General features: G+C 41.8%; 1 protein-coding gene across 3 annotated transcripts in view; it reads right to left on the bottom strand.

The window, feature by feature from the left end:
- LOC125768956 (uncharacterized) overlaps nt 1-13653 on the bottom strand; it is a 49008-nt gene that overhangs the window by 23967 nt on the left and 11388 nt on the right. The gene's annotated exons all lie outside the window — the stretch shown is intronic.

Raw genomic sequence — 13653 nt, 5'->3', positions numbered from 1 at the left:
TGTCCACTCACGGCTGTGAACGGATTCGTCCTCGTTAACACACGCGAGATGATAATATCGGCAGCATCTATCACATGCGACGGCATCATCTAGATTTGCACCGTTGCAAATGCTACACACTTGTTCCATTTTTTAAATCACTTGCGAAACACTGCACTCGCGAACTTTCTTCGTTGGAGTCCTTCCGATAAAGATAGCGTGTTTTCGATGTCCTATCGAAAACGTAGCACGCGGTCACGCGGAGAGAGCGTACACAGGATTTATAATACTGGAGAAAGGTTTTTTTAAATTGTTGCGTCCAGCAACAAAGATTGCGTCCAGCAATCACAAATTTCTTTCCCTAAAATATTTTTTCGCGACACGCAGTTTTCTTTAACTCAACTCTTATATTTTTACAACACGTGTATTTTGTGTGTGGTGTGTGGATTGTGTGTTTGGTGAATTGGCGTGGTGTTAAAAAAACCTCTGCTTGTTCTCTGAGTCGCTAGGGAAAGAGCCCTGGCGCCAGCTTCGTTGGGCTTTTATTCAGCGGCACTCATCTCGCTCAGCCGAATGTCCTCGCTGAGCCGAAGCTCCTCACTCAGCCGAAACCGCTATCTAGCGTCATCTAGCGGGAACGCGACGTGGCAGTGAAAGTTCAATTGAACCGTTTTGCAGAACAGTAGTAGATATGGCAAAGGAAAATAATGAAGAAATACCGTCCCGAAATCCACGAAAACTTAAATCGACTTCCAACAAAAATCGTGAACGTATCGTGCTGGCAAGGGAAAAAGGCAGCAGCGTTGCTACAATTGCTGAGACACTGAATAATAATAGGTCTACAGTATATAATGTGTTGCGAAAGTATCACAACATCATGAAAATACAACCATACAAGAGAGGAAAAATCATGGAGAAAAAAATATCACCACTGAAGCGGGAGAATATCCAAGAGTGGATTGATGAAGATTGTGGTATATCGTTGCAGAACATAACAGATAAAATGTTCCAAGATTTTTAAGTTAATATTTAACGTTCTACAGTGCAGTGGCTTAAGAAATTTCTAACTTTAAGTATTCCATGGAAAGGCTGTAGTTGTACCCAGAACGAAGGCATGTAGAAGAGAATTTAACACTGCGAAAATATTATGTTATAGATTTCACTACACTTCATGATAGCGTAACCGAAAACTCTATTGTATTTGTTGACGAGGTTAGTTTTAAGGTGAGCATGAGAGCATCGCGGGGTAGATCTACAGTAGAAACAAGAGCTGTGAAAACAATACCAGTCCGAAGAGTCTCCACGTGCATCTATTCCAAAGCGGAAGCCAACCGGACTAGTTAAGTCAGCGTGCAAACCTGTAGATAGACAGAATAACGAAGCGATCGCGAATGCGTTCGCACCCCGAGTGATGTCAACCACCACGAGTAATAAATCAGAGGCTTGAGCCTCTGATCCTTGAGAACTGTTTTGGTTTTTCTCTAATATATGGTCTTTTTTTACTTGTTACGAACGGCCTGGCCGTATCAACATATATACGGTCTTATGTGCGCGATATATGTATGTAGGAATATTAGGTGGGTTGGTTCAATTCAATGCTTTATTGATTTGCAACCGCTTCGTTGCGCTGCTCTGATGCGACTGTCCGCGCACCCTCCTTAGCGCTATTTTTTCGGGTTAAATTGCTATAATAAATATAGCGCAGTACCCGCGCAACATTTTCTTCTTCTCTCCTACATGTATGCGTATCTTGGCAGGCGCCAGTCTGGGCCCATCTTTCCCGAAGACCTAGGTCTTGAAGGGTCTACGGTTCAAGTCATCTACACTTGAAGATGATGTTTCCACAGGTAGAGGACCAAGCTAATCACCCATTTTTTGGGTGCGGCGTTACTTCTGCACCATGTTCGACAAAATCCGCCGTCTTGATGTCTGTTCCGGTATCGCATTGACCGAGTAGTACCAGGATCAGATGACAGCGTGTGCTATTACGGAGAGGACGACATTATCCCCGAAGGATGGGCAAACACAGCGAACAGGGTTTTCGACCAATATTAGCCGGAATCGCCAAGCAGTTAACAGATTTCAACAGTCGTTAAAAATTCATTTTGCATGAACCGAATTCATTTGTTAAAAATTTCTGTTAGAATTAACGACTGTTAGAACAGTTAACGACTAGTCGTCAAGGCCCATAAGAGACACGGGTAAAAGTTTCGAGCAGTTGAATAAACGACTGTTAATTTGTATCGCGTACGCTCGTGACGATCGTTTACTTAACTACTTGTCAAACCCAGTCGTTAAAATTAACAAATGAATTTATTGATTATTTTCTATCCAATACAACAAATAAATGGGACGAAACGGCTATGCAAACGACATTTTCGTTAAACTTAGTTTAAAAATGGGCTTTTCTAGGGAATGTGTAAATGAAATTATAATTACAATTACATATGCGTACAAAAAAAATTATGCGTATAATCATTTATCGGCCTAACGACTCCTTAGAGGTCATGCCACCATTTCTGGCTTACTAAACTCACTTTACAACGTAGCCGTATAGTCAGTCCATGCTACGAAAGGACCAGTTCAGCTGGGATTTGATACCCGGTCCTGTCGATTGGCTGCCCCATGCACCGGGCTGGCACCAGTCAAATGCAAACCAGTAAACCATGATGTCGAAAGAGGTGATTTTCATAGCCTTTCTGCAGCATGGAATATGTCTCCATCTGCGCCTCTACATCGTCGTCTTTCCCGACAAGTGATTAGGAGCGACTATTTCCGAAAAATACGGCGCAACAAAATAAGCGTAAGAATAAAGTAATTTTTATTTTTTTTCGCACCCATATTTCATGCTTGTACGATCCATGCGGATCCTACTTGCGCATCAGCAGTCTCGGCTGCCATAAAGTGTGGTAAAATATTCATATTCACTTTGTTGTACGCAGCTTGTATAAGGCGCACTCACTTTGTTGACAAATAAAATAACACATAGTGGAAGTTGGGGCAAGTGTGCCACATGGGTAAGTGATCCACCCAGCATTTTGGCAGTTAAAAGTTAGGACACACTTAAGGTGGCACACTTGCCCCATTTCCACTATATTCATATTTGACAGTTCCAAATCTACTCGACGTAAACGACCGCTTCACATTTAACGACTATCAATTCATCCGTTCGCGTACAACCCAGCGGTTAAATTCTTCGTTAAGCGGGCTTCAGACGGGCTTCAGATTGACGTCCTGAAGCCCGTCTGAAGCCCGCTTAACGAAGAATTTGACCGCTGGGTGGCATGCACTTTTTAACGACTTTTGCTTAATTCTAACGACTGTTACATTTTAACGACTTTCTTTCGCGATCCCGGCTATTGACAGGTATCGCCAAACACATTAACCACCAGTCTTTAAATTTATCGACGAATTAAAAGACTGTCATGGCGGATTGCAATCGCAACGCAGAAAAATTGACAACCTGTAAAACGGTGTAAACAATTGTCATGGTAACCGGACAAATCGTGAGGAAAAAGTCGAGCAGTCGTTAAAAAAGTCTTTAATTTGCATCGCGAACGAAACCACTGGACCATAATCGTCGATAAATTTATCTACTGCCTCCACCCAGTAGGTAAACGGTACAGAGTGCACTTTTTGAGAAGATTAGAGAGCTTGGTGTTTTGTAAGGGCAATGTAATGTTTAAAAAGAGAATTGCAAAGGTATTTTTGAATCAAAATAATTAAATAATTAATATATTTATATTTGTTTTTCGGTTTTTATTTCACCACCGGGGCAGACATTTGGCACAGCTGTTACGCTGCTGTCGACCTTGGGGAAAAAATTCATTACAACCGTGTGGCAAATGGTAGACCATATTTGAAAAGTAAAATTTTTAATTTTAATTTTTAATTGCAATTGTAGCTGAGGATCGCTAATGCTTTGAAGGTTTTTTTTGTTGAATCGATTGAAAATAATTTAATTGATGGTTAATTAAAGGCCGCCATAAGAAGTTTTATGCTCTCAAAAATATGTAATCAGTATATGTAATCATTGGATACAGGTTCTTTCGGATTTTCGGACCACACATAAACCGATATATATATTTTTAAATTTGTGTTTCCCCGGAATTTATCGATGCAGCGTAGCACTAAACGCATGCGGCCCGCGAATCTAGTTGCAAGCAAATAGCTTCATTTTATGAAATGTTATTAAGAATTAAAAATGAAAAATAACCGATTAAAACAACATTAAAAATAAGAAAAAAAGGATTTCAAATGCTAATTCACTTTTCAACAATCCAGCAATGCGTGTAGTTCGAAACAGACCGCATTAAAGGAGCTTTACTACAATCATTTCTTTATCAATGCATCATGCAATTTGGCCAGCCAACCAGTTTTGATTTTGAATGTGGTCCGAAGCTCTAACAAGTTGCTCGCCCCTGTAATCCACTGCCCGAAGCTCTAAAAGGTTGCTCATCCCTGCTGTAAGCCATAGCCCGCTCCGTCTTCCGGGATTTAAGCGGATCTAGCTATTTCCGCAATTGCCTACGGTGTGCAGCTAGATTTGTGTTCGCTTCATCACTTTCATCCAGGAAAAATAAGGAATTTAACATGTTAACTACAAATTTTGGCGACTTGCAGTTGCAAACAGCTGTTGCAATTAGTAAACAACGCCGAGATTACACAACAAATGTGACAGATGGTTTAACTACTCGATCTGTAATCTTAATGGTCGTTTACATTTTAACGACTGGTGGATGGAAAGCGTTGGCGATACCATTTCGAGTAGATAATTTTAATGGTCGTTAAAACCAAACCAGTGGTTTAGCTTTACCGACTGCTTATGCGATACCAGTCATTGACAGGTATCGCCAAACAGATTAACCACCAGTCTTTAAATTTATCGACGAATTAAAAGACTGTCATGGCGGATTGCAATCGCAACGCAGAAAAATTGACAACCTGTAAAACGGTGTAAACAATTGTCATGGTAACCGGACAAATCGTGAGGAAAAAGTCGAGCAGTCGTTAAAAAAGTCTTTAATTTGCATCGCGAACGAAACCACTGGACCATAATCGTCGATAAATTTATCTACTGCCTCCACCCAGTAGGTAAACGGTACAGAGTACACTTTTTCAGAAGATTAGAGAGCTTAGTGTAAGGGAAATGCAATGTTTAGTGGAAAAATACAAAGATATTTATTAAATGAATTTATTTTGTTTATTTTTTTATTTACCTGTCCTTTTATTTATAGTGTATTATTGCTTTATCCTGTACCCTTTTTTATTTTGAGTGTATAATTTGCTTCATAATTTATGGTTAAAACCAACCCCCATCAAGACAAAAAAATATGTATTAAGAAACAAAATATCAACAAATATACAGAAATATTCCGTAATAAACGTTTTAATCATCGTTTAACGCTGGCCAATGATTCGTTGTTAATCGATGGCGATATTTTGCAAAAGTGCAGTTCGAGAAAAATATTCCCGACGGTTCGTACTTGGCAAATGTTTTCTTTTCTAATGTAAACGTTTTCTGTAATCTGTATTTAGCATCTTCTAATGGAAAACGTATTACAATATCGTTCCCGAAGAACTTACTCCTTTAGACAAAATTGACGGCTGGAGTCGGCCCGCCGGCATACGGGAAAGCTCAAGTCTATTGTTCTCTACTTTTACGACATCTAAAACTGGGAGAACTACTAATGTGGGTGGGGTAGGGAAAATGGAGGGAATATACTGTAAGCATTGGCTGCACGTCCTTTCGGAATTTCGGGCGACACCTAACCCCAAATATTTTAATTTTGTTATGTGTGCTTCTCCTATTCGGAACCTATCGGTGCAGCGTAGCACTAAACGTTTCTACATTGTTTATCACATATTTGTTCTGCTTTGTTTGCTGTTCCTTAAAGCAAGGCATTACCTACACGTGCTGTCCAGACATATTTTTTTACACCAGTGATTTGGTGGATTCACAATCTTTAGCACAATCTTGAGCGTGTGTTAGTAGACACGCCTTGTCACATGTATTTGTCTTTACCTATTTTTTCCGTTGCGAACAACCAGAGATAAAATAATGTGCCCCATTGTCTAATTCGAGAGTAACAAACTTCGAGGCTTCTTGTGCTAGATCTGGTTAACAGCGCTATTTAAAAAAAAGGAAAGGTATGTACCCCGTACTTTTGTCTTTTGTGCGGTGCCTTCTCCTGCCAACGTGGGATCGGACTGTAGCGAAATAACTTTCTTTAGAATACAATCTTTACCGGGGGGTTGGGAGAGAAGAGCGGCTCGGTTGCAACAAACCGTCCGTAGGTTGATCTGCCACTGTCAATTTTAATATAAAAAGGGAAACATTTGCCAATACAGTTCAGTTCTACCGCGACACTAGTGAAGTACTATCGTGATACTTACCAACCATTACCAACGTAACCATGAAGGGTTCTAAGGTTGGAACTCGTGTAACAAAGTGCCAACAAGACAAATTGGTCGAAATCATGGAAAAAAATCCAGAGATGGCAAAGGGTTCAGGTCCCAACCCGACACAATTTTGGAAGGATGTGGCTTTGGAATTAAACGCTATGGGGCCAACTGTTAAGGATGGAGTAGCTTGGAAACGGGTATGTAGCAGATCGCTGAAATGGCGAACACCATTTTTCTATTACTAATTTTTCTTCGTTCTTTTTTCTCTATTCACAGACATGGATTGAAAAGAAATCTGTGGTAAAAAAAAGCTAAGCCACAACAAGAAGGAAACCCAAAAGACAGGAGGTGGCAAACCGACATTCAACGCACTCAGCGACCTGGAGGAGCGAATTGCCGTATTAACTAAAATGCGAGAAGTTACTGAGATGATGGAAGCCACTCTCTGCATTGGTATAACCAAGCCAGGTTCATCGCACCACAGCGAGACCGCGGAACTTTCATCGCATCACAGCCAGCTTCCAGGACCATCACACCGAAGCCAGATCTCCCCACAACCAGGACCATCACATCGAAGCCAGCCTTTAGAGGAGCAGGGACCATCACAACGAAGCCAGACCTCGCAGGAACCGAGCCAAGCTAGTAAATTTCAAACAGGGAACAGGACAAAAACAACAGCTGCTTCCAAGCTCGAGGAGTTCCAAAAGAAAATATTGCAACAAAATGAAGAAACAAACGAGCATCTGAAAGAAATTTCGTCAAACTTAAAAACTTTAACAGAGGGAACATTGGGAATATACAAACAAATGTTTGATTATATGAAAAATAAAAATTGAAATAATAAAATTAACCTTTTGTTTAGTTATTATCTAACAAAAAATATTGTAACAAGACGATGAAAGAAACGAACATTTGAAAGAAATTTGTAATTATTTTTAAAATCTTAACAGAGGGAACATTGGGGATATACAAACAGATGTTTGATTACATGAAAAATAAAAACTGAAAACATAAAATTAAACTTTTGTTTAATTATTGTAATACAGTTAACTATTGTATAATGTACATATTTGGTCGTCATACTTAACGTTATTCGAAACCGTCAATCGAGGATGCGTTCCTCCGCGTCCTTGATTTCAAAAATAATACGTTAAAATAATACGTGCGTTCCGATACGCACTCCCAACCAGCATTTCGAGCAGTTTTCGAGTGAATTTTGAGTTCTGGTCGAACAGTGGCCGAATGGAAGTCAATCGGGCGAGATCCACGCAGCCCGGTTCATTCGTGGTCAAGGTGTATCTACACGTGAGGTTTCAAATTCGAATTTTAAATTATTTAATTTTAATAAATTTTAATAATAATTTTTATTTATTTTAATAAAACATTTTTTTTACAATTTCACTTATTACAGAGTTAATCCTACAACTAAACGCTTGTATAATTAGAACAGTTAGTAAATTTGTTAACAATAACTGTTAGTAAGCCTTATTTATATGTTAATTTATAAAATGCTTTACGTACATTTGAAAATTAATTGCAATTATTATAACTATAATAATAATTACTGTAATTATGATCATGATTATAATTAATTATTATAATTATTATAAAATAATTATCGTGAAAATAATTAATTATTAATTAATTTAAAAAATATTCATAGCGCTAGCAAAGCTCGTATTACATTTTGTACACAAATTAATTTTAAGTTCATTTAAAGCCATTGAACTAGCAAAAATTAAAAAAAAAAACAAACATAACTTAATCGCAGTCTGAATTGAAGTCTAATTAGTCTGAGCTAACATTTAAACCAGAGAACACCAGAGAAGCTGGTACGGCTGTTGAAGGCCACAATGGACGGGGTGCAGTGCAAGGTGAGAGTATCGAACAGGCTGTCGGAATCGTTCGAATCTCACCGGGGTCTGAGGCAAGGGGACGGAATCTCCTGTTTACTGTTTAATATCGCTCTACGGCGCGTACACCCCACTGAAACGCGAGGCCGATAGGATTGGATCGAGGATCAATGCGACGAAGACAAAATACCAGCTTTCCGGAAGCCCTGATCGTGACAGAACCCGACTCGGAAACAGAGTATCCGTTGACGGCGACGATCTCGAGGTGGTAGAGGAGTTCTGCTACCTTGGTACGATCGTATCTTCGTACAACAACATGAGCAGCGAAATCCGAAGGCGCACATTTTAGGGAAATCGTGCCTACTACGGACTCCACAAACTCCTGCGACCCAGACGACGATCCAGCAACACACGAACGTACACACACGATCCAGCAACACACGATCCAGTAACGGAGTACGCCAATGCACTTGCTATTTTCGAACGGTGGGTGCCACGGACTATCTTTGGCGGTGTGTACGAACAGGGCTGAGCTCGAGCTAGCTGAGCTGTTTGGCGGTGCAGATATCCTGACGGTTATCAAAGCCGGAAGGATAAGATGGCTGGGGCACGTGATGAGGATGCCGGACTCATGCCCCACCAGGAAGGTGCTCGTCAGCGATCCGTTCGGCACGAGGCGGAGAGGAGCGCAGCGAGCTCGTTGGCTTTACTTCATTGTCTTCCAGTTGATTTCAACGCTGCAATTGAAATTAATATTAAATACCATTGATGCTCAAATCGGATTGTGAATTTAGTTCGCATGTTACCTTTTAATTGACACGTGTTCAATGTATGTGCTAAAAGATAGTCGCCAAACGATTAGCTTCAAACAGAATTATATTCCCCTTTAAGCCGAATCATGCCCAGTCCAGAGGTTGGTCATTTGGAAAATCAAACACGAGCTTCATTAAGCGAAGCGTTCCAGTCCAGTCACGCAGCTTCCTCTAATTATAATTATTACTCCTTGATTATAAAGTTTGTCATATGGTTAACAATATTATATGTTACACTTGCCTTTGGAACTGTTACTCTCGTTGAAACTTTCTGCTGATGTTTATCAGGTTTCAGAGCATCATCGACATTTTGTGATTCATGTTAATCTTCTATAACAAAAAAACTGTAAATAAAAAAAGTTAAATATATAGTCTTTTGCGCATCATTTTACGCCGTATACATGTGTGGCGACGTTGTGCAAACCGTACTTTATACGTCTTAAGTACAAGTATGGTACGCACACACCGCGTGCGTATTGCAACGCACACTACTGCGACTTACAATGTAATAAAACACATTACACGTGTTGGTTTCTTAAGAACGTTTTATTACTGCCCTCTGTGGCTCCTACGTTGTGACTGACTCCTTGTTCCTCTTCCTTCGCTGACGCTGCCACCGCACAGTGGCACGTCATGTGGCTCGCTTTCAAGACATAAAACAAAAAATATATTACCAAACTGAACATGGCGGCCACCTAAATTTCGCAGAAATTTACCAAATAAACTTCTATTTACATCTTTTCATTTTCGAATGGTAGCAAACATATGCGCGAGACCGGTCTCTTATACTCTCCTAACTTGGTGCGAATATTTACGACCCTTACTACCCCATCTAATCCGGGAAAAAGTTTAGAAATGCGTCCTAGAGGCCATTGCAAAGGCATTTTTCCATCTTCCTTTAAAATCACCATTTGCCCCACACTTAAAGGAACGGCAACACGTCTACGCTGGTTTTCATTGTGCAATTCACATAAGTATTCCCCACGCCACCGCTTCCAGTGGGTTTGAATTATAAGCTGCAATTGCTCGTAGTGCCGCAATCGGTTGACCGGAACCGCAGTGACATCAATTTCGGGAACAGTGTTTAACGGCGCACCGATGAGAAAGTGCGCAGGAGTTAACACATTTAGCTCCGCCGGATCCTCGGATAGTGGCGTCAGGGGTCTGCTATTCAGTTGTGCCTCAACCTGAGACAAAATAGTTGCCAAGTCGCTAAACGACAATCGTCGCTCTCCTATCACCTTCGTCATGGTTCGCTTCACCACCTTTACCGCTGCCTCCCATAGGCCACCAAAATTGGGAGCATGCGGCGGGATGAAATGCCACTTGATTCCGGCATCCGTTGCATACTTCAAAACTGCCTCTTTAGCTGAATCACTCCGCAACAGATCGTAAAGCTCCTTGAGATGGTTCCGCGCTCCTTGGAAGTTGAGCCCGTTATCGGAATAAACCTGGCTCGGTAGACCTCTTCTAGCGACAAACCGATGAAAAGCAGCCATAAAAGCCTGGGTAGAAAGCGACTCCACAAGCTCGACGTGAACCGCTTTAACTGAAAAACATACAAAAAACACAAATATATGCTTTCTCCGATGCTGCCTTACGATGGACTGGCTTTAAGTAGACGGGACCAGCGAAGTCCACTCCTACAACTGCAAACGGTCTGCCAGGTGAGGCTCGTTCTGCTGGCAGTAGGCCTTGCGGTTGCTGTATAAGAGCCGGACTCAGCCGAAAACATGGAAGGCAACTTCTGCAGACCTTGTTCACCAAAGATCGCCCTTGCAACGGCCAGAATTCCCTCCGCATCATGCTGAGTGTCATTGTAGGTCCCCCATGCAGCGATATGCGATGATAGTATTCCGCTGCTAATCTCGAGAACTGCGCCCTTTTTGGAAGCACTAAAGGATGTTTGATGCCGAGTTCCATTTCCTTTCCGCGAAGGCGGCCACCAACTCGCAGAAAACCACTTTCATCCAGGAATGCTCCCAATGTTCGTATATTTGATTTCGCGGGCACCGATTTCCCGTTCGCAAGCTCCCTTATCTCTGAAGCAAAATGTTGCTGTTGCAAACGCTTCACGAGAACCATTTTAGCATTCCTGAGCTCTTCGATGGATAAATACTTATCACTGTTTTGCTTTACTTCTTTATGCCGATATTTGCCAACAACTCTCAAACAACGAGCTGTTACCCGCAACAATTTTTCGAAGTTGGAAAATCTGGCACACCAATCTTCAGGTTCATCAGTTTTAAGCACTGCTGTCGTGCAGATTCTTTTCTCGATTACTTCATCTTCCGGCATATCCGATGGATAACTCGTACGCCATTGCGATTCAGATAACCCCATCCAAGACGGTCCATGGAACCAGGATTCCTTCAACAGCAGATCGTGCGGAAGCGCCCCTCTGGAAACGACGTCAGCCGGGTTCTCTGTTCCCCTAACATGAAGCCACTTACACTCTTTAGCAAGCTCTTGCACTTGGGAAACCCTGTTTGCGACGAACGTAGTCCACGTGTACGAAGGCGACCGTATCCAATGCAACACGATAGTAGAATCTGTCCACATATACACATTCGTATTTAAAAATCCAAATACTTGGCGAACAGTTTTCTGCAATTTAGCTGACAACAACGCACCGCAGAGCTCTAATCTTGCCAAGCTTATACGTTTTAGTGGGGCTGGTCTGGATTTTCCTGCTAGCAGAGTGACCTTTACGTTTCCGTTGGAATCGACTGCGCGTACATAAATGCATGCTCCGTATGCTGCCTCGGAAGCATCTGAGAAACAGTGCAGTTGCAAAGTTGCAGGATCATCGACGATAGCATAACGCTGAAACTGTATGCTAGCAAGATAAGGAATTTGCGCATAAAAGTCATTCCAACGCCTTTCCATGTGGCTAGGTATGGGTTCATCCCAACTTTGTGTTGACAACCATAAGGCTTGCATTTGAATCTTGGCCCAGGCTGTGACAGGCGCTACCAAACCCAACGGATCAAATATCTTTGCCACCAATGAGTACACCTTCCGGCGAGTCCATGTATCGATGCTATTCTGGAGGCTAGTGCTGATAAATAACTTATCAGTTTCAGTATTCCACGAAACTCCCAAAGCCTTGGTCGGCTCTTCAACTGCCTCAAAGTTTTTTACCTTGGAAGATGCCATATCTTCCGCCGGCACATTATCCAATACGTTTGTTATGTTGCTGTTCCATTTCGTCAAATGGAAACCGCCCTTTTCCAATAAACATGTTAGCTGAGCTTGTAGCTGGATGGCCTCCTCCTCACTGTTGGCGCCTCCGATGTAATCATCAACGTAAAAATCCTCCAGTAATGCTGATTTTGCCATTGGGAAACTATCGCCTTCATCTAACGCCAACTGCTGCAGCACGCGAGTTGCCAAGAAGGACGACGATGCCAGTCCAAATGTTACCCTTTGTAACTCGAAAACATCGATCGGCTTGTCCGGCGAGTCGCGCCACAAAATTCGTTGATATCGTGTGTGGTCGCGGTGTACCTTTACTTGCAGATACATTTGCCTAATATCAGCAACCAAAGCAATCTTTCGCATGCGGAACTTGAGTAACAAAGTGAATAAAGATTCTTGTATGACTGGTCCAACTAAAAGCAGATCATTTAATGATTTTTCTGTGTCAGTTTTAGCGGATCCATCAAATACTGGCCTTATCTTGGTGGTTGTACTTGAAGCTTTGATAACAGGATGGTGCGGAAGATAGTAATGGTTTTGCGGGTCATCGGTTGTTTCATCTATCATGACTTTCTTCATGTATTCTTTGCCAATGTAGTCTGCAATTACCGCGGAATATTCTTTCTTCAGGGTTGGATCTCTGTTAAAGCGCCGCTCTAACTGGAGGAACCGCTTGGTCGCATTTTCTTTGGATTTCCCCAAGCCTTCCTGCAAACCAACCTGAAACGGTAACCTTACAACATACCTCCCATTGACGTCCCGATGATGCTGACCAAAACTTGCTTCACAGTCCATATCCTTTTGCGAAACTTGTGGAGATTGCTGTAGTTCTTCTATTGTCCAAAAGCGCTCGATGGATTGTGCCAAATTCTCGGAAGATCCTTCGATCGTAGCGATGTTACAGCTCACCCTGAAGTCTTCAGCAGAAATCGTTTTTCCTACTGCTACCCATCCGAAAACAGTCTTCAAGAACGCCGGGTGATGGTGGCTAGCCGGAATAATTTCACATTTCGGATGCAGAAAATCTGCGAAATATTCTGCCCCTAGCAGCATGTCAATAGGACCCTTCTCGTCAAACTTGGGATCAGCTAAAACGATATTCTTGGGAAGCTTATCAATACCAATATGCACGCTCTTCGAAGGCTGATTGTCTGTTATCGCTGACATCACTAAAAAGTTTACATCTTCGTAAAATGCTCTGTCGTTTGACGCGACGAATGTTCTCGTTATTGGTGCATTTTTCGTCAAATTTCCGATTCCAGAGACAACGATTGACTCACTACACTTAGGAAGCTTCAAACGCTTATGAAGATCATTGGTCATTATATTGACCTGGGACCCATTATCCAACAGCACTCTAACGGCTATCCAGTTTCCATTTCTGCACTTTACTTGCACCATAG

The sequence above is a fragment of the Anopheles funestus genome, chromosome X, assembly GCF_943734845.2.
Source record: "Anopheles funestus chromosome X, idAnoFuneDA-416_04, whole genome shotgun sequence".
NCBI classification, from domain to species: Eukaryota; Metazoa; Arthropoda; class Insecta; order Diptera; family Culicidae; genus Anopheles; species Anopheles funestus.
The sequence above is the reverse complement of the archived record's forward strand: the minus strand, read 5'-3'. Positions and strand labels throughout refer to the sequence as shown.